Source organism: Hyperolius riggenbachi, chromosome 5, assembly GCF_040937935.1.
Source record: "Hyperolius riggenbachi isolate aHypRig1 chromosome 5, aHypRig1.pri, whole genome shotgun sequence".
NCBI classification, from domain to species: domain Eukaryota; kingdom Metazoa; phylum Chordata; class Amphibia; order Anura; family Hyperoliidae; genus Hyperolius; species Hyperolius riggenbachi.
In genome coordinates this window covers 221417266-221436943 of record NC_090650.1, presented here as the reverse complement: position 1 = coordinate 221436943, position 19678 = coordinate 221417266, and the positions used below count along the sequence as shown (strand labels likewise).

Below are 19678 nucleotides of genomic sequence, written 5' to 3'. Positions count from 1 at the left end.
CTGATGTGAAAGAGCCCTAAGGTGTTATTGCCATAAAGGGGTGAGACTGGTCGTGTTAGTGAAATCGGAATAAAATGTGCAGCCCTTAAAGGTAACCAGAGACGAACGTTCCCTAAAAAATGAAAAAAAGATGTTATACATACCTGGGGCTTCCTCCAGCCCCATAAGCCTGGATCGCTCCCACGCCGCCGTCTTCCGCTGCCTCTATCGCCGGTACTAGGTCCCGTCACTTCCGCCGGACGCGACCAGTCTTCCGCATGCCCAGGGGCTCCCTCCGGCTCTGTACGCATGCGCATGTGCAGTACGGAGGGAGCGCACTGGCCAAAATGACGAGACCCGGTACAGGCGGACAGAGGCAGCGGAGGACGGCGGTGTGGGAGCGATCCAGGCTTATGGGGCTGGAGGAAGCCCCAGGTATGAATAACATCTTTCTCTCGTGGTCTCAGGTTCTCTTTAAGTGAAGTCAGATGCTCTGTGTCTAGCAAGTGGACCAAAACATTGCTAGAATGTGCTTTCATCTTCTGTTCTCACACACCGATTCAACCCTTCATACTTTTACTTGTAACCAATCATTCCTATGTACATTGTGTAGTTAAAGATCATTCAAATGTAGGAAGATACTGCGGAAAATAATTAGATAAAGAAGGAATGCTAAACAGAATGTATGTGGTGGGTCAATTATGGCTCTTTAGTTCATGGGAGGGTTGGGGCAAATCTACTTCCTTGTTTAACATTTGGGGATATCAGGGTGCTTCAATAAAGCACTTGTAGCCAGTTGGGGTTAGTTGTTAATGGATGCAATGGCTATATAGTGAGGGGCATCACTTTTTCAATCACAACATACAATGAATGTCCTGCACTCTCCTTCAGGTAAGTCTGAATCTTTATTCCACCATTACTGCTGCATGCCCAAAGCACATCACATCGTGAGTGCTGGAGCTCCCAGCTGAGGCCCATGGCTTAAGATTGTATTGACAAAGGGGTCCTCCTAATTGTCCCTGAAACATTGGAATAAAGATTCAGCCTTACCCAAAGGAGAGTGCAAGCTACTCATTGTATTTTGTTTTACATTTGCCATTATGCAATATCCATGTAAAATAAGCAGTAGCCTTCTATAATGAACACAGAGATTTACTGTACACTGCAAAAGGTAATTGTTTACTTAAATGCTCTGCTCATATAGTACACTCAATACTTTAGGTGACACAATGAAAACGTTACATTCAGCACTTTCTTAATGCCTTGATTACAATAAATTGTACTTTAGGCATCTTATAGTGATGGAAACATCCTTGTTTTACTATGTAGCACATCTTCATTTTTTAAATAAAGTGTAGATTTCCTCATTAGAGTTGGGCCGAACCTCCGATTTTAGGTTCGCGAACTTTCGCGGAACGTTCGGTTCGCGTTAAAGTTCGCGAACCGCAATAGACTTCAATGGGGATGCGAACTTTGAAAAAAAAAAAAAATTATGCTGGCCACAAAAGTGATGGAAAAGATGTTTCAAGGGGTCTAACACCTGGAGGGGGGCATGGCGGAGTGGGATACACGCCAAAAGTCCCCGGGAAAAATCTGGATTTGACGCAAAGCAGCGTTTTAAGGGCAGAAATCACATTGAATGCTAAATGACAGGCCTAAAGTGCTTTAAAACATCTTGCATGTGTATACATCAATCAGGTAGTGTAATTAAGGTACTGTTTCACACTGACACACCAAACTGTTCACTGAACAGAACAGGTATGCAGTGGCGGGTTCACTGAACAGAACAGGTATACAGTGGCGGGTTCACTGAACAGAACAGGTATGCAGTGGCGGGTTCACTGAACAGAACAGGTATACAGTGGCGGGTTCACTGAACAGAACAGGTATACAGTGGCGGGTTCACTGAACAGAACAGGTATACAGTGGCGGGTTCACAGAACAGGTATACAGTGGCGGGTTCACAGAACAGGTATGCAGTGGCAGGATCACTGAACACAATAGGTATGCAGTGGCGTGTTCACTAAACAGGTATACAGTGGCGGGTCCACTGAACAGAACAGGTATACAGTGGCGGGTTCACTGAACAGGTATACAGTGGCGGGTCCACTGAACAGAACAGGTATACAGTGGCGGGTTCACAGAACAGGTATGCAGTGGCAGGTTCACTGAACACAACAGGTATGCAGTGGCGGGTTCACTGAACAGGTATACAGTGGCGGGTCCACTGAACAGAACAGGTATACAGTGGCGGGTCCACTGAACAGAACAGGTATACAGTGGCGGGTTCACAGAACAGGTATGCAGTGGCAGGATCACTGAACAGGTATGGAGTGGCAGGATCACAGTACAGGTATGCAGTGGGCTGAGGGCTCACTGAACAGAACAGGTATGCAGTGGCAGGATCACTGAACAGGTATGCAGTGGCAGGATCACTGAACAGGTATGCAGTGGCAGGATCACAGTACAGGTATGCAGTGGGCTGAGGGCTCACTGAACAGAACAGGTATGCAGCCAGGAAGAAGTTAAGCCTAACTAATCTTTCCCTATATGAGAGACTGCAGCAGCTCGCCCTACTCTCACTAATGCAGGCACACGAGTGGCCGTAATGGCCGCCGCTGCCTGCCTTATATAAGGGGGGGTGGGGCTCCAGGGGCTAGTGTAGCCTAATTGGCTACACTGGGCCTGCTGACTGTGATGTAGAGGGTCAAAGTTGACCCTCAGTGCATTATGGGGCGAACCGAACTTCTTCCGCAAAAGGTTCGCGTGCGGGAACCACCTACGTTCGCGCGAACCACGTTCGCCGGCGAACCGTTCGGCCCAACTCTATTCCTTATCTCATATTTGTTGTTTATATAACAACAATATATGAGATTGTTTTATCAGCAATGTGTCATGTTTATACTTATAAACACGCAATCTTATGTTGAGTTGTACACTATTATTAATAAACTAGTAAAAAGGCCCGCCAGTTAAAAAACCTCTACCCCCACAATGCGCTCACATACGCGTCTTGCTTGCTTGTTCCCCACCACTGTCCAAAGTATATGCACACAGGGAGCTGCTTGCTTGGCTGCTGGAAAAAGCTGTTATTTCCCACAATGCAATGAAAACCTCTGTGAACCACACACAGCAAACTGTCAGATCCGGCCGTGTGTCCTAATTGCCCTGGCTACGCACATGCTCAGTACAAAAAAGCCAGGGACACACAACCATTCAGTTGATGACGCACAGTTTCTGTAGCAAGGCAAAACAAACAAACAAACAAAAAAAAGAATAATATCTTTTGCAGAGGAAAAAAACCCTCCAAAATAATATCTTTTGCAGAGGAAATTAAACTCCATGGCAGTTATGCCCGTGATGCTACAGTAATGGCTCAAACAGTACTAGCTAACACAATATTTTCTTTATTTCTTTTTGCTGTTACAAGAGCTATAGTTATATTTTAAAACATAAAAATACTAATCAAACTGAAGGTGTTTATGAATCAGACACAGAGATGTGTGGATGTATTCCCTAGAAGCAAAACATGTCTCTAACAAGACATGTTTATATTGGTCCAAACATCCAAAACACGACACACTGCAAGCTTTAAATTACTTAATCAGTGTATAAATATGCTTAGGGATTTTCAATTCTCACTAGCGGCAGAGCATTTGTAAACAGGAGAAATAGGGGAAAAATGTTATGACAATCTTAGAATATTTCACCTCATAAATGCATTGAAGAAGAACCAGAAAGAGTGTAAGACAGATTCACATAACCGCACTGCTGCCCAACATTCAAGAAGGAATGACAAGGTGTTCAAGGCACAAGTCAAACGTGCCAAACAGGAGTTGAACTTTACAATCCAAAATAATACCTGTCATACTGACAGAAGCAACAAAATAAGCACCTTGCAGAACAAAAGCTGATTTATAAAAAATAATTAAGAGATAAAACACAAGTCATCGACCAGCCTAGATAAAAATGAAGGGTTGTTTTGCTTACCAAAGAAAAGATTATATGTTAGAAGTGAGGATGCTAAGGTTATGTTTCTTCTTGAGTGCTTTGTTTTCTCTATGAAGTCTCAAGCTTTCAGTAAAAGTGAAGTGAGCAGCATAGACCAGTCTAACCATTATATGAAAGAGAAATCTGTAGGCAATGGAGTTCAGCCCTTTGATCAAAAAGGGTACATTTTAGTTTTCTCTTCGGCAGTTAAAGCAAACCTGTAACCAACAAAAAATAAATAAAAACATTAGATACTTACCCAAGTCCCCCTCTTCCCCACTGCCACTGGCCAGGACATTCTTCCTCTGTACGGCAAGTATAGCCACACCTGTGTACAAGAGTGTGTTTGTGCTATTGCGCAGGTGTGGCCATACTTACACATGCGCAGTATGTCCACGTTCCCCTCCACGTATTGAACAGTACATGCTGCTTGGTTTAACCAAACAGCATGTCTGCCTAGTGGGGGGTGGCTGGAATGCCCAGATCAGTGGTATAGCTATGGAGCTATGGGCCCCGGTGCAAGTTTTTCATTGGGGCCCCTCCAAGCACTCTATACGTAACAAATGATACGGCGCAACAACACCTGCCAAGGTCATCTACTGTATTAGAGGTGCAAGAAGGGGATGGGGAACAGTTTGTTAATGATTACTACTATTCAAAGTATCTATAGAAGTGATTGGTCCACCACAGGATCAATAAACAGCTTATACTGTGGTTTAGGAAGGGCCTAAGGGCCTGAGGGCCCCCGATGTGGTGGCTACCCCTGCAACCCCTATTGCTATGCCACTGGTCCAGAAAAAAAACAAGAAAGCCAATATGGTATAGTATTTTCAATAATAATTACACCAGAGAGGAAAAATGTGTGCATCAACCAAGTGAACCTGACAAATCTGGCTTTGCAAATTTGGCCTACTGGCTAATCACAAGACATTGCTCATGCAAATAAGCATTTGCTTTCGCATGCCTAAATATGCAGAGTCAAAAACCAAAAACCGCAAAACAATCGCCCTGCGGGAATTAGTTAATGCTACATAGCACTATCCAGGGGCGCCACGAGGAGGCTTCCCATTGCCCCCTACTATCCAGGGCAGTCCCCGTTGTATGGGGGCATTGGGAAGCCTCCCCGTGGCGCTCCTGGATAGTGCTATGTAGCATGAACTAATTCCCGCAGGGCAACCGCTTTGCGGTATTAGTTTTTGACCCTGCAAAGTTTGGCATGCGAAAGCAAATGCATTTTTGCATGAGCAATGCCTCATGATAAGCCAATTTAGCCAGATTTGCACAGCCAGACTTGTAAGGGTTAAGCTTGGTGTTGAGCACGCATAAATCTTCTTGTAGTAAGTATTTTCAATTATGGGGAAATTAGACCCAACAAAAAATACCACTTACAAACCTGGGTTGCTCTTAGGCAACCACTGTAAGGGCCCACTTCAACTAAACAGGATTCCCCACATTGGATCTGCAACCGATACATGTCAATGGAGCAATTTCCATTAAATGTGGTCATGCCATTTCAGAGTGATATGGTGTGCTGCAGGGAAAATTATAGATCACATCCTGCAGCACGCATCCGATTCCCCAGCAGTGTAGAGTAAAGCTGCATCCGGACTTCTGTGTTGTTCCGAAAGACAAAAACAGGGAGATGTGAAGCGGAAAGCTGGGTGCAGAGGTGCATCCAACTAGTGGCAATGTGCCCTTATGAGTATGGGGAGAAATCCATCTCCACTCAGATGGAAAGTCTTCTTCTTGACACTTCAATTGAAAAGGTCCTCTGTAACCACTGGAAATTGGTTACAGAGACTGCCCCTGGAGGGGGGGCGCTAGACTTTACAGGGTGGGAGGAGGCGCCTCAGGATGAGTGAACAATAAACGGTAATAAAGGTATTAGTAAGGAACAGCCTTACCTCAATACAGAGGTTAATGATTTAATTTATTGGACACCAAAATAAACAACACTTTTCTAGGGATACACTTGTTTCTTCAGGTTAATAAAATAGTGTCTCTTTCCACAACACCTGAAGGTGCTTCTAATCTGTGCTGTTGTGTAAAAAGACACTATTTTATTAACCTGAAGAAGTCATGGCCAGGAAACACGCTGTTCAATCTGGTGTCCAATAAATTAAATCTTTAACCCCTGTATCGAGGTAAGACAGTTCCTTACTAATACCCTCATTACAGTTTATTGCTCACTTATACTGGGGCCCCTGCTCCCACTCTGTGTCTGTACTGCACTCATTCTCAGAAATGTCACCCTAATGATAAAGCAACAATCATTAAGGGCAAAAAGTATTTTGTTTATGCACTAAGCTTAAAAAGAAACCATGACCAAGGATTGAACTTTATCCCAATCAGTAGCTGGTACCTCCTTTCCCATGAGAAATCTTTTGCTTTTCTCCCTTTCTTCAGATCATCAGGGGACTCTGTATGGCTAATATTGCTGTGGACCCCCCCCCCCAGTATGATGAAACCTTGTTGCATTGTGGGAAATAACAGCTGTTTCCAACTGTCACAAAAATGAAACTAGCTGGCAGCGGGAGACCAGAGGATTAGTGAGTGGCTGCGAGGGCACAGGACTGCTGCAGGGGGCTGGTAGAAGCCCCAGGTGAGTAAAACTCATTTTTTTTTCCTGGCTTAAGGTTCACTTTAAGGCCTTACTGCAGGGCCATACAACTCAGCACACTAGTGATCCCCGCCTTCTGCCCACCAATAGAGCTTTCTGTTGGTGAGCTCTGATCCCTGATGGGATGTTTATTTATTTTTTTACAAATATTCATTTCCTTTTTTATTTTAAATAAATGTTGCTATTTTTATTTAATTTTTATTAGACTCCCTCCCCGCCAGCCAATTAGTGCGATTGGCTGTCATATGCATCAGCCTATGAGAGCCGATTGCTCTCCTGCCTCCCAGGGGGACAGCCGTGTCACACGACTATCCCCCAGTACAGCACTGCCGTAGATCGCAACATTGTACAGAATAAATAGATGGTGGTTTTGCCGTCTAACAGTCTCCAAGAGGCGTCCGCTCCGTCATTCAAACGGAGATGTGCGCGCATCAGCGCTCACAATCTCCTGAAAAACTAGCCCCAGGACTTGACACCAATTGGCATCAGGCGGTCCTGGGGCTGCCGCCGCGTGCAAGCCCATCGGTGTGACACAGTCATCAGGTAATTAATACTGAGAATTACAGTTGTTTACATTTTCTCATTGAGGTTAATAAGGAAAATTTGATTGGTTGTTTATGGCTCCACCCACTTTTTGGGTCCCCAAAATGTGACAGAATTTTTCAGCTTCACCCCATGACTAAGTGACCCAAGTTTGGTGAGTGTAACTTCAAAGCTGTACAAGTGTCAAAAGTTTTAAATTTTCCAAGGGAAGTCTATGGAAAAAATAGGGTCTTCTGGGGGCCGCCACAGAGGTTTGGAGGGTAGGATCGCTTAACAAAGCACAAACAACCTACTCAGGTATGTGCCGAACAAGTATGCAAAGTTTCATAATTCTACTCTTAAAACTCTTGGAGGACTAGCGTATAAAAAATTGCTAAATTGTCATTGACAGTTGGTAGCTCCGCCCACTTTGACCCCCTCAAAATATTTTTTTTCAGGGTGACACCAACAATACATGGTCTGAGTTTGTGGCAGCGATTTGAAAATTTTCACTGTCAAAGTCAATGGGGAAAAAGGGCGTCTTCGGTGGTCTGCCACACAGGCACCATAGGTGGGATCGCTTATTAAAGCAAAAGAAACATACTTTGCTATTAGACGAATACATGTGGAAAGTTTAGCGCTTGTACCGCTAAAACTGTTTGAGGAGTAGCGTATACAAAATGGGGGACACTAATAATAATAAGAAGAAGACGATTAATAAGAAGAAGAATGAGTTGAATTTGTAGAACAATATGTTGCCTTCTTCAAAGCCAACATAAAAACTAAGCACTTTTTTCATTGCGTTATTTTTACTGGAGTTCCTCTTTAAATAGCCACAAGGCCTGAAAAATTCAGTTGTTTTCAGCAATTTAAAGGGGTGACTCGGCAATGTGGGTATTCGGTAATACAACATTACTGTACATTAGGGGCGATCAATGAAGTACAAATAGTTTTTCCTTTCATTCAAATTTCATGTAAATTAAAATCAGCTTGAAATTGGAACTACCACTTTTTTTTGTTCCAAGTTCAAGCTGCATAACATTTACATTACATTACATTTGAATGCAATGAGAAATGACTTGCATCTTATTGGTCAGCCCTACTAAGCTTGATAACAAAATCACTCACAAATCTGGTTTATCAGAATTGTGGGCCAGTTCACACTATTATTATTACTTAAACCCTCCGGTTTATAGAATAGTGACAATTTATCAATTTCTGCAGGAGACTTATGGTGGTTTGACAGGAAATATTCTTTTGAAAAATTCCCATTTTTTTCTGAAAAGATGAGCAATTATAATGACTATTAGCAGCTATGCTTTTTATACCAGCATTTTCTCCGATTTCATATATCAAATGCCTTTCTTTTCAATGGCACATTTCAAACACTATAAAAAAGCAAACTGCCTCTGCCTTTGTTAGAAAAGAAATATACAATTTGCTTGTGACCCTTACAGTTTGGGTTGAAAACCTTTTCAATGGGTTCAATAGGCTTCAGAGAACAATGAAGGCAGCCAAAGTAGGAGAGCTGCAAATGAGAACTCAGCTCACATTGCCATCACATAGGAAAAAATACCTCCAGTCAGCTGCCAGCTGCTGTTGACATCATTCTATTCATCCTTTTCAGCTGTCGTCTAAAATCCAGACTCAATATTGGGACAATGCATTCAATAAGCAGAGAAATGATTATGCAGAATTATAACAATTATTATTAACATAAATCATTGTTTACTTTTCATTTAAATAATACATACTGTTTGAAAACTTTCCTCTTCGTTGAGCATACTATACGATTTTGTGCTATAATGTTAACTGAATGGAAAAAAAACCATAACTTTCGAGCAACAGGAAATCAAACTTCATGAACCATTGTGACCAAGACCAGGAAGTGGAACATTCTCTCCAACACAGGCAGCTATACAAATCTGATAAAGGAAGTCTGCATCATGCTACAGCCACCAAAGACGATTTACTAAACATTACAGCTAGCAGTTCTCAAGCTTCACATGGTCCTTAAAGCAAACCTGAACTGAAAATAAACTTATGAGATACTTTTATGCGTCGTACTAATGGTAAATGGGACATCAGTAACAACAACAAACAGTCTTATATTTTTATTTTCAGTGTAATGGCTGCATTTTAAGACTGAATTCTAAAAAGCAGCCACGAAAGTCTGATGTACAATCTGCTTCAGGGCTGGAACCCACTAGAGCGATTTTGGGAGCATTTAGGGAGCGATTCAAAATGCTAACGATTCCGCAAAACACTCAACTAATGTTAATGGATGGGCCAAATTCCACTGGAGCTATTGCGATTACTAAAATCGCAAACGCAGGACATGCAGCATTTTTAGCGTTTAGCATTAGCTCTTAGCGTTAGGGTTTCTGCAATGTAAAGTATATGAATGCTGGCATAATCACTCGTCAAAACCTACACAGAGCGATTTTGGTAGCGTTTTGACATTACTGCAAACTGTAAAAAAATTAAAATTAATTGAAAGGACCAATCAGAATTAAAAATGCTAATCGCTAATCGCTACACAATCGCCGGCAAAACGCTTACACTTTTTAAAATCGCTACCCAAAACACCAGAAAATGCTCATGAAATTGCTTACAAAATGCTCATACAAAACGCTAGCGATTGTGATTAGCGATAGTGATTGCCGATTTGTAGTCGGTTCCAGGCCTCATTCAGCTGCTGTTCTCAGTAGTTTTTTCCTAGCTAGTTAAAAGTGTTTTGCCTCCTATTTACTTTTCAGGACATGAGGCTGTATTCAGGACTTTATTCAATTCACTTTTGCTCCTAAGTTTTTGCATGTGAGATAATGTTTAATCTTCTATTAATAAGAAAATGTCAACACTCTGCAACTGAAAAAGTAAAGTAGATGACAATTGACAAAGTACTGTCAAACTTATTTGGAGAATGTTCTTGCTTGCTGGTGGCTTAACTAGTTCACCCCACAGGCTATTTTACCCTTACTGCCAAGAGCTTTTTTCACCTTTCAGCACTCCTCCTGTTTGGCCATAACTTTATCATTACTTATCACACCTAAATGATCTATATCCTGTTTTTTTTTCGACACAAATTTGGCTTTTTGGGGGATACTTGTTTTCAGTACTTAATATATATATATAAAGTCAGCGCAGGTCTATAATAATACAGCTTTCGTCATTTTTATGGTATACAGGATCTTCGAACAAAAAGGTAAAGAAGCAAGGCTTACCAGATTCCAACAACCCACATTATAAGGTTGTAAACGAGTTTGATAGATGGTCCGCAGAACTTTCAAATGGTGTCACCAGCGATGTTGCACACCACAGATTCCTCCGGAATATATTAGATATCCTGAGGTTGCAGAGACTTGCCAAAGAGGAGTCCAGTAGGATAGTGACATGAAAGAGATGGCACATCTAAGTGTAAACCGTCTTTATCACATAACAAGTAAAACAATTTAAAAACAAGGATAAAAGAAACTCACATACGGGGCCCGTGCACTGGGAACCAAGAAAAAGTAGCGCGCATAAAATGGTCAATAGAAGACCTCAAATAAAATGGTGCCGCCTGTCGCCTTCCCGACCGGTTTCGCAATCTTGCGTCATCAGGGGAGACTGACGCAAGATTGCGAAACCGATCGGGTAGGCGACAGGCGGCACCATTTTATTTGAGGTCTTCTATTGACCATTTTATGCGTGCTACTTTTTTGGGGTTCCCAGTGCACGGGCCCCGTATGTGAGTTTCTTGTATCCTTGTTTTTAAATTGTTTTACTTGTTATGTAATAAAGACGGTTTACACTTAGATGTGCCGTACATCTCTTTCATGTCACTATCCTGCTGGACTCCTCTTTGGCGAGTCTCTGCAACCTCAGGATATCTAATATATTCCGGAGGAATCTGTGGTGTGCAACATCGCTGGTGAAACGACACCATTTGAAAGTTCTGCGGACCATCTATCAAACTCGTTTACAACCTTATAATGTGGGTTGTTGGAATCTGGTAAGCCTTGCTTCTTTACCTTTTTGTTCGAAGATCCTGTATACCAGAAAATGACGAAAGCTGTATTATTATAGACCTGTGCTGACTTTATATATTCATTGCTTGTGTGGACCTTTGGACATTGTCCTTCTCGGCTGCGGTCGCCTTCTGCCTTGGCGCTGACACTTGTTGTTTATTTTTGTTTTCAGTACTTACTTTATTTTCTATGCATTTTATAGGGAAAAACAAGGAAAAACATGAAAAAATACACACTATTTCTCCAATTACCTCCCCTTTACTTTTAGAATAAACAATGGTACTATAAATAAAATTCATACATTTTATTTGCTTATTTGTCCCAGCTATCACAGCATTTAAATTATGTTTCTAGTACAATGTATGGGGAAAACATATCATTTGGCAATAAAGGTGTATTTTGTTCTGTTTTGTGTTTTTGTACCCTATTAACAATTACAAGCCCTTATTTGCTAAAATAATAGTAATATACTCTCATGACATGTATTTTAAAAGCTAAGTCCCTGAGGTAACTATTTTTTTAAAATGTTTAAACTGTCATTTTTTTCTTTTTACAGGTATTTCTGGTTGGTAAGTATGGAGAGGGAGATTTGGGGTAAGAAGGAATTAATAACTATAGTAAAAACATTTCTAATGTTATTTTCCTTTTTGGCCACAGGATGGTGCTGGACACTATCATGGCTTACCAGGAAGTGATTGGTCATTTTTTTACTACACTTTTTACTTTCATCCATGAATGAACATGGCTCCTGATTGCAAGCTTGCAAGGGCAGGGCTCCCTCACCCTTTTGTGTCTTGACATTTCTTACACATTTTATTCATATTACTTTTGTCACTGTAATTACCAATTCTGTATTTTGTACCAATTCTTCATTTTTTACCAACACCGTATGTCGTTTATTAGTCTATATTATTGTGTGTATTATTTTGTACCCCATGTTTAATTCTTACTTTGTACAGTACTACAGAATATATGTTGGCAATTTATAAATCAATAATAATAATAATCTACAGCCTGTCAGAACCCTGCCAGCACTCACAGAAAGCCCCCCAACAGAGGTCCCCATTATCCCTCAGGCATGCCGGTTAGTTGAGACTTCCGGTTGCCGGAATTCCAGATAATGGGGACTTTGCTGTAATAATAACAATCATGTTCATTCATATACAGGCACTTTGATTGGTTCAAGTAATAAGTTCCTGTAGTTGTGTTACTTTGGCTCAAACTGGATGTATCGGTACATCCATCGGTACATCCAGTTTGAGTTAACTGGTTAAAAAGGCATTTGTTTGATAAGCTGTAAAAATATCACCTAGGACAGTGATAGGCAAACGTGGCTCTCCAGCTGTTAAGGAACTTCAAGTCCCACAATGCATTGCAGGAGTCTAAAAGCCACAGTCATAATTCACAAAGGCAAATGCATTGTGGGACTTGTAGTTCCTTAACAGCTGGAGAGCCAAGTTTGCCTATCACTGATCTAGGAGAAAACTTAGGAGAAAAGGTCAATTGCATAAGGTCCCTAGCTTTTTAACACTTGCAATGCAGGAAAATAGAAAAGGACTACAGGCAATTTCTTTGTAGGACTAGTAATATATGTACCAATGCTTATCTCATGTCACCTATCAGTTCAGCTATGCTTTAACCCCCTTGGAATTATGATTCTTTCTGGATTTTGGGGTCTAAAAGCAGTGCAATTTTGTGCATGCTTTCAGACCCTAAAACCTAAAATCATGCTGTCAGGGAGATCTGCACAGCCCCAGCACTCGCTCACCTCCCTGGGATCCAGCACTGCAGTTTTCCCTCTGTCCTCCGGGTGACACTGCAACCGCAGAGTAAGATTGACGACAGGTGGCGATCTCACCAGGGGGAAGCAGAGCCTTGGAGGACCGGAAAAAGAATGGTGGCCGACGTCGGGATCACCCAGGAGTTGAGTTCAAACGCTTACTGCGGCATTGCTCTGCATAGAGCCTCTGGCAGCTACCACGAGTTCAGCTCGGGGTTACCGCTCTGAGCTGTGGTTTTCTGCCCAGACCATAGCTCGGGGGGACCGCCAAGGAGGTTAAGCATATAGCAAGATTTTTTTCCCTCTTGCCTCACCATCCAGATCCCACTCCTGGATCCACATGCACCTTTTCTCTGGAGTTTTATCCTAGGAGATAATTATTTAACTTCTTTTTAAAATACCTTTTCAGCACTTTGTGATTGAAAAAGTACCAAAAGAAGGTGAAAAAATACTATGAAAATTATTTTGATTATTTTCTCCCTTGCTGGTGGCTTAAAAGGCATTTTATAAGGTGTAAAAATATCATTTCGTCGAAAACTCAGGAGAAAAAGTTAATTGCATATGAGCCATGATATGAAAAAGAACTTCTTCTCTCCCCAACTCGCTTCCCACTTGATATCCACTAAAGCTAGCCACACACAGGTTTACAGCATGCTGATCCAGCAAGCTACCAATTATTCCACATACGAAAATCAGCCAGGCAGTAGCTGTCAATGTACTACCTAACACCACTCAATCCTGATCTCATTTCTACTGAATCAACTGAATTGCTGCCCTGATAGATCTGTAGTGTTCACTATAGTACAAAATGTTGCAACCTTTAACAAATGGTCAGTGCCACTTCCTCAGCACAATTTATGAGAGTATTCATTTGGAGGCAGGAAATTTGGGCACATGAGGCAGGTGGACAAAAAGGGCGCCGCTATTCACTCCCATAATAAATATCGTTTAATGGCGCCCAACAGAAAAAAAAGGGCACAGGAGAAAAATAACGTTTTACAAGCGGCGCCCGGAGACTTTTAATGTTTTATAACTGCTTCTCATGATTACACATTATTTAATGATTTATAATTTTTTAAACATTATTTTTAAACGAAAAACATTACAATATTTTTTTAAAACATTATTTTTAAACGAAAAACAGCACAATATTTTTTTAAAACGTTATTAATGCTTATCACAGCAGGGTCTTAGGTTCAGGCACCACCAGGGGGGTCTTAGGTTTAGGCACCACCAGGGGGGTCTTAGGTTTAGGCACCACCAGGGAAGTCTTAGGTTTAGGCGCCACCAGGAAGGTCTTAGGTTTAGGCACCACCAGGGGGGCCTAGGGGTTAGGGGTAGGTACAGGGAGGGTTCTGTATGAGAGTATGGTTAGGTATAGTTTTAGTAAAATTCGTATTAATCTTTTATAAAATGTTATTACACATTTCACTTTTTAAACAGGGAAGATTAACGTTTTTACAATTCGCCAATTTCATACACATTATTTAATGATTTATAACTTTATAAAACATTATTTTTAAACGAAATATAGCACAATTTTTTTTAAACGTTATTCATGCTTATCGTTTAAAACCCTGCGCCCTTTTTTCCCGACGCCCTTTTTTAACGTACGCTATTCATTCACACTTTTGAATGGTAAACTGTCTAGAATCAATCAGCTATAGAAAGGGAAGAGATAGTTGCTAACTTTAAAAAGGACTGTCAGAACATTAAAAAAATATATTAAGGATATTCATTTTTATCTTAATTATCCTGGTCTAAGCATCGGAAGCATATCTTATATCTATATATTGTTTTATGGTATGTAATACCCCTCCTCTCAGTGATATTTTGCCGAGACTATTATGTCACACAGCCTTCTACCCCAGAGCACTGTGGGAGATCATCTGGGGCCATATGCAATTCTCTCTTTCACCTGAGTTTTCTCCCAGGAGATAATTTTTCATCTTTGATTTTAAATAACTTTCCAGTACTTTTCAACTAAAAAAGTACCAAAAAGTTGGTAAAAAAGTACTACTAAAATTATTTTGAGCATATTCTTGCCTTCTGGGGGCTTAAAATGCATTTTATTGACAAGTTTAAAAATATCACCTAGGAGAAAACTCAGGTGAAAAAGTGAATTGCATATGGCCCCTGATGTTATTGCTCACTACACAGCTGGGAAAAAAATCCTATAGTGATTCACCATGCCAGCAGTAAATATATCAGCATCACTGATAAACTTAATGCAAATCAAGGTGAAGTGAGATTTTACTATGTGCAAACATTGACTAAATAATTTATGAATAAATATTTTAAAAAAATAAGCAAGTTTATTCATTATGTAACATGCGGTAAAGCTCCTTTTTAATCCAAGTGATTAAATGTGCTGAAAAATGACCCTGTGTGACACGACTTTAACTCACTCACTAGAATAGCATATTTTCATAAGATTATCTTTCCACATACTTTGTGATTCTTGCATTTGTATATTTCTCAAACATTTATGCCACCATCAGACTGGATTCCCTGGATGCCATACATCTGAAGAGGTGAAATTGCAGACTGCATGGAATATGACATTTCAACAACACTTTGTGCTGGTCTTACATTTCTGACCATTTATTTCTGTAGTCCTTGGCATTGAACGGGAATGTGCTACAAGACACCTAGTCATACATTATTCAGGAGCCCTCACTGGTATTAAAATATTCCATTCTGCAAATAATTACAATATAGTCAACACCCACCCTGGGAAAAAGTCTGTCTCAGTGGGTAAAAAATATGACTGTCAGAATATCTACTGCATTATAGCTTTCACTTACCTAACAGCATGATTTCTCTGCTAAATAGAACTGAAATGTCAATATATTTCAAGTCTCTCTAATTCATGTTATACTGTCAGACTATTTAAAATATTTCATTAGTTGTTTTTACAGTTGTATTTCTCTTGAAGTATTGGAAATGCATGTGCTGTATGCCTACAATGATTGTTTACAAGACAATATTAAAACCAAGCCATATTAAATGTCACACAGCTTATGCTTTCAGTAAATGTTACCACTTCTACACTTTTTCTCCTTTAAATGTTGCATTTTGACATCTCTTTGCTTGTTTATGAGCTGAATGGCAGTTGAAAGTGGCATTCCAGCCAAAATGACAAAGTGCCCTATTACCACTCTTCATAGTGCTACCTATTACATGGGAAAAATACCAGGAGGCATATTAGAGTGATTAAACCATTTTTTATGTTGATTAAGGGAGATTTTAGGTCTTATGCTGAATACACACGTTGGGATTTCCCGTTCGATTCCCGGGATCGATCGGATCGAATTGATTATTTCCAACATGCTCGATTCGGATTTCGATCGTTTCTGCCGTCAATTTGCATATTAAGTATGCCAAATCGACGGCAGAAATGATCGAAATCCAAATCGAGCATGTTGGAAATAATCGATTCGATCCGTTCGACCTCGGGAATCGAACGGGAAATCTCAACGTGTGTATTCAGCATTATACTGAATTGGAAACATTCTTGTAGAAAAGGAAACCCCTTTACATGTTATCATTTACCTTGACTTGTCCTGTTGACTCATTTCGAACTGTGACCATGTTGATACATTCCCTTTAACCAGATCTACGTGTGACCTAAGTCAGTGGCGGACATATGGCCGTGCAGGCCGTGCAAGCGCACAGGGGCCCCTCAAGCTCCGTTTTTGAGGGGCCCATTATGTATTGCAGGCGTTTTTTTTTTTTTTTTTTTTTAGTTTTTTTTATCCCCGGGGGGCCCGACTCTTATCACTCCCTCACCTCGGCGGGCCCCCCTCCTGTTATGCTCGGCGCCTAGCGGGAGATACAGCTATTGTCTCCGGGCTGCAGCAGACACTAGAGCACCAGCCGCCTGTCCACTCCTGTCTCCTCCTCAGCAATACCGCTCTGCACTACTTCCTGATTCAGTGCGTGCAGAGCGGTATTGCTGAGGAGGAGACTGGAGTGGACAGGCGGCTGGTGCTCTAGTGTCTGCTGCAGCCCGGAGACTAATAGCTGGCTGTATCTCCCGCTCGGCGCCGCGCATAACAGGAGGGGGGCTCGCCGAGGTGAGGGAGTGATCGGGCCCACCTCCCAGCCTCGGCAAATAGTCCACCCACCAGGTAATCTTATCTTTCACCCTCCCAGACCGACCAGCCCGCCCCCCAGGTAATCCTACAGCCCGCCCCCCCCAGGTAATCCTACAGCTTCACCCCCCCAGGTAATACTACAGGCCCCCCCAGGTAATCCTACAGCCCCCCCCCCCCAGGTAATCCTACAGCCCGCCCCCCAGGTAATCCTACAGCTTCCCCCCTCAGGTAATCCTACAGCCCGCCCCCCAGGTAATCCTACAGCCCACCCCCAGGTAATCCTAAAGGCCCCCCCAGGTAATTCTACAACCCCCCCCCCCCGGTAATCCTACAGCCCACCCCCAGGTAATTCTACAGCCCCCCCAGGTAATCCTACAGCCCACCCAACCACCCAGACCCAGGTATTCCTACAGCCCACCCACCCAGACCCAGGTAATCCTATAGCCCACCCACCCAGACCCAGGTAATCCTATAGCCCACCCACCCAGACAATCCTATAGCCCACCCACCCACCCCCAGGTAATCCTATAGCCCACCCACACCCAGGTAATCCTATAGCCCACCCACCCAGACCCAGGTATTCCTATAGCCCACCCACCTAGACCCAGGTATTCCTATAGCCCACCCACCCACCCAGACCCAGGTAATCCTATAGCCCACCCACCCACCCAGACCCAGGTAATCCTATAGCCCACCCACCCACCCAGACCCAGGTAATCCTATAGCCCACCCACCCAGACCCAGGTAATCCTAGAGCCCACTCACCCACCCAGACCCAGGTACTCCTATAGCCCACCCACCCACCCACCCAGACCCAGGTAATCCTATAGCCCACCCACCCACCCAGACCCAGGTAATCCTATAGCCCACCCAGACCCAGGTAATCCTATAGCCCACCCAGACCCAGGTAATCCTATAGCCCACCCACCCAGACCCAGGTAATCCTATAGCCCACCCACCCACCCAGACCCAGGTAATCCTATAGCCCACCCACCCACCCAGACCCAGGTAATCCTATAGCCCACCCACCCAGACCCAGGTAATCCTATAGCCCACCCACCCAGACCTAGGTAATCCTATAGCCCACCCACCCACTCAGACCCAGGTAATCCTCCACCCACCCAGACCCAGGTAATCCTCCATCCCACCCTCACAGGTAATTTTATTAGCCCACACACCCACCTACCCTCCCGACCAGATAATCTTTTAGCTCACCCACCCTCCCGACCAGGTAATCGTTTAGCCCACCCACCCACCTGCAGCACTTTACAGAGTACATCGTTATGTCGCTCACTGTCCTTTAGAGGAGCTCACACTACTCCTACCATAGTCATAGTTGAATGTCTTATCATATTATTATGTATTTATATAGCTCTGACATTTTCTGCAGCGTTTTACAGAGTACATAGTCACGACACTGACTGTGCTCAGAGGAGCTCACTATCTAATATCTTCTATATGTATAGTAAATAGCGCATAATTTTTTATTAGGAGACAGGGCTTTACTCAAAGTTCCCTGTTGATGTCAACTGCTGAATTAACTGCTGCTAAGTTCATGTACCCGTCATCGCACGTACGATTGCACGTATTTTCTGGGCATATCTGCCGACTTGCTTGCACGTATTTTCTGGGCATATCTGCCGACTTGATTGCACGTATTTTCTGGGCATATCTGCCGACTTGATTGCACGTATTTTCTGGGCATATCTGCCGACAAGATTGCATGTATTTTCTGGGCATATCTGCCGACATGATTGCACGTATTTTCTGGGCATATCTGCCGACATGATTGCACGTATTTTCTGGGCATATCTGCCGACATGATTGCACGTATTTTCTGGGCATATCTGCCGACATGATTGCACGTATTTTCTGGGCATATCTGCCGACATGATTGCACGTATTTTCTGGGCATATCTGCCGACATGATTGCACGTATTTTCTGGGCATATCTGCCGACATGATTGCACGTATTTTCTGGGCATATCTGCCGACATCATTGCTCGTATTTTCTGGGCATATCTGCCGACATGATTGCACGTATTTTCTGGGCATATCTGCCGACATGATTGCACGTATTTTCTGGGCATATCTGCCGACATCATTGCACGTATTTTCTGGGCATATCTGCCGACATCATTGCACGTATTTTCTGGGCATATCTGCCGACATCATTGCACGTATTTTCTGGGCATAAGGAAATAAATATGGCAGCCTCCATATCACTCTCACCCCGGGATCACTTTAAATTACAGTTAGCTCCGCCCTTATCCGGTCATTGCCACGCCCATTTTTTGCCGCGGCGCTACGTGCCGCAGGGTCTATCCACACCCATTTTTTGCCGCAGGTTATAGCCACACCCATTTTTTGCCGCAGGTTATAGCCACGCCCATTTTTTGACGCAGGTTATAGCCACGCCCATTTTTTGCCGCGGCGCAGGTCAGGGGGGCCCACAATTGATATTTTGCACAGGGGCCCACTGCTGGCTGTGTCCGCCACTGACCTAAGTAGCTAATAATATCATGTTTGGGCTGTCTACTGTATCATTTAGTACTCTTTTAGTTGCTACACACATACCTAAAAGGGACTTGAAGTGAGAGGGATATGGAGGCTGCCATATTCATTTTCTTTTAAAACAATACCAGTTGCTTACCCTCTGCCTCTAATACTTCAAGCC

The 19678-nt window shown here is 42.6% G+C and overlaps 1 protein-coding gene across 4 annotated transcripts in view; it reads right to left on the bottom strand.

Annotated features, from left to right (window-relative positions):
- LOC137518602 (poly(rC)-binding protein 3-like) overlaps positions 1-19678 on the bottom strand; it is a 1088021-nt gene that overhangs the window by 626239 nt on the left and 442104 nt on the right. Inside the window, exon 1 of one of the 4 annotated variants that reach the window (XM_068236679.1) lies at positions 2984-3068. The exons of 2 other annotated variants lie outside the window; for them this stretch is intronic. The gene's annotated coding sequence lies outside the window, so the exon portion shown is untranslated. Of the gene's footprint in view, positions 1-2983; positions 3069-19678 lie in introns of those variants that run through there. One more of the 4 variants, XM_068236678.1, reaches the window with a different exon arrangement.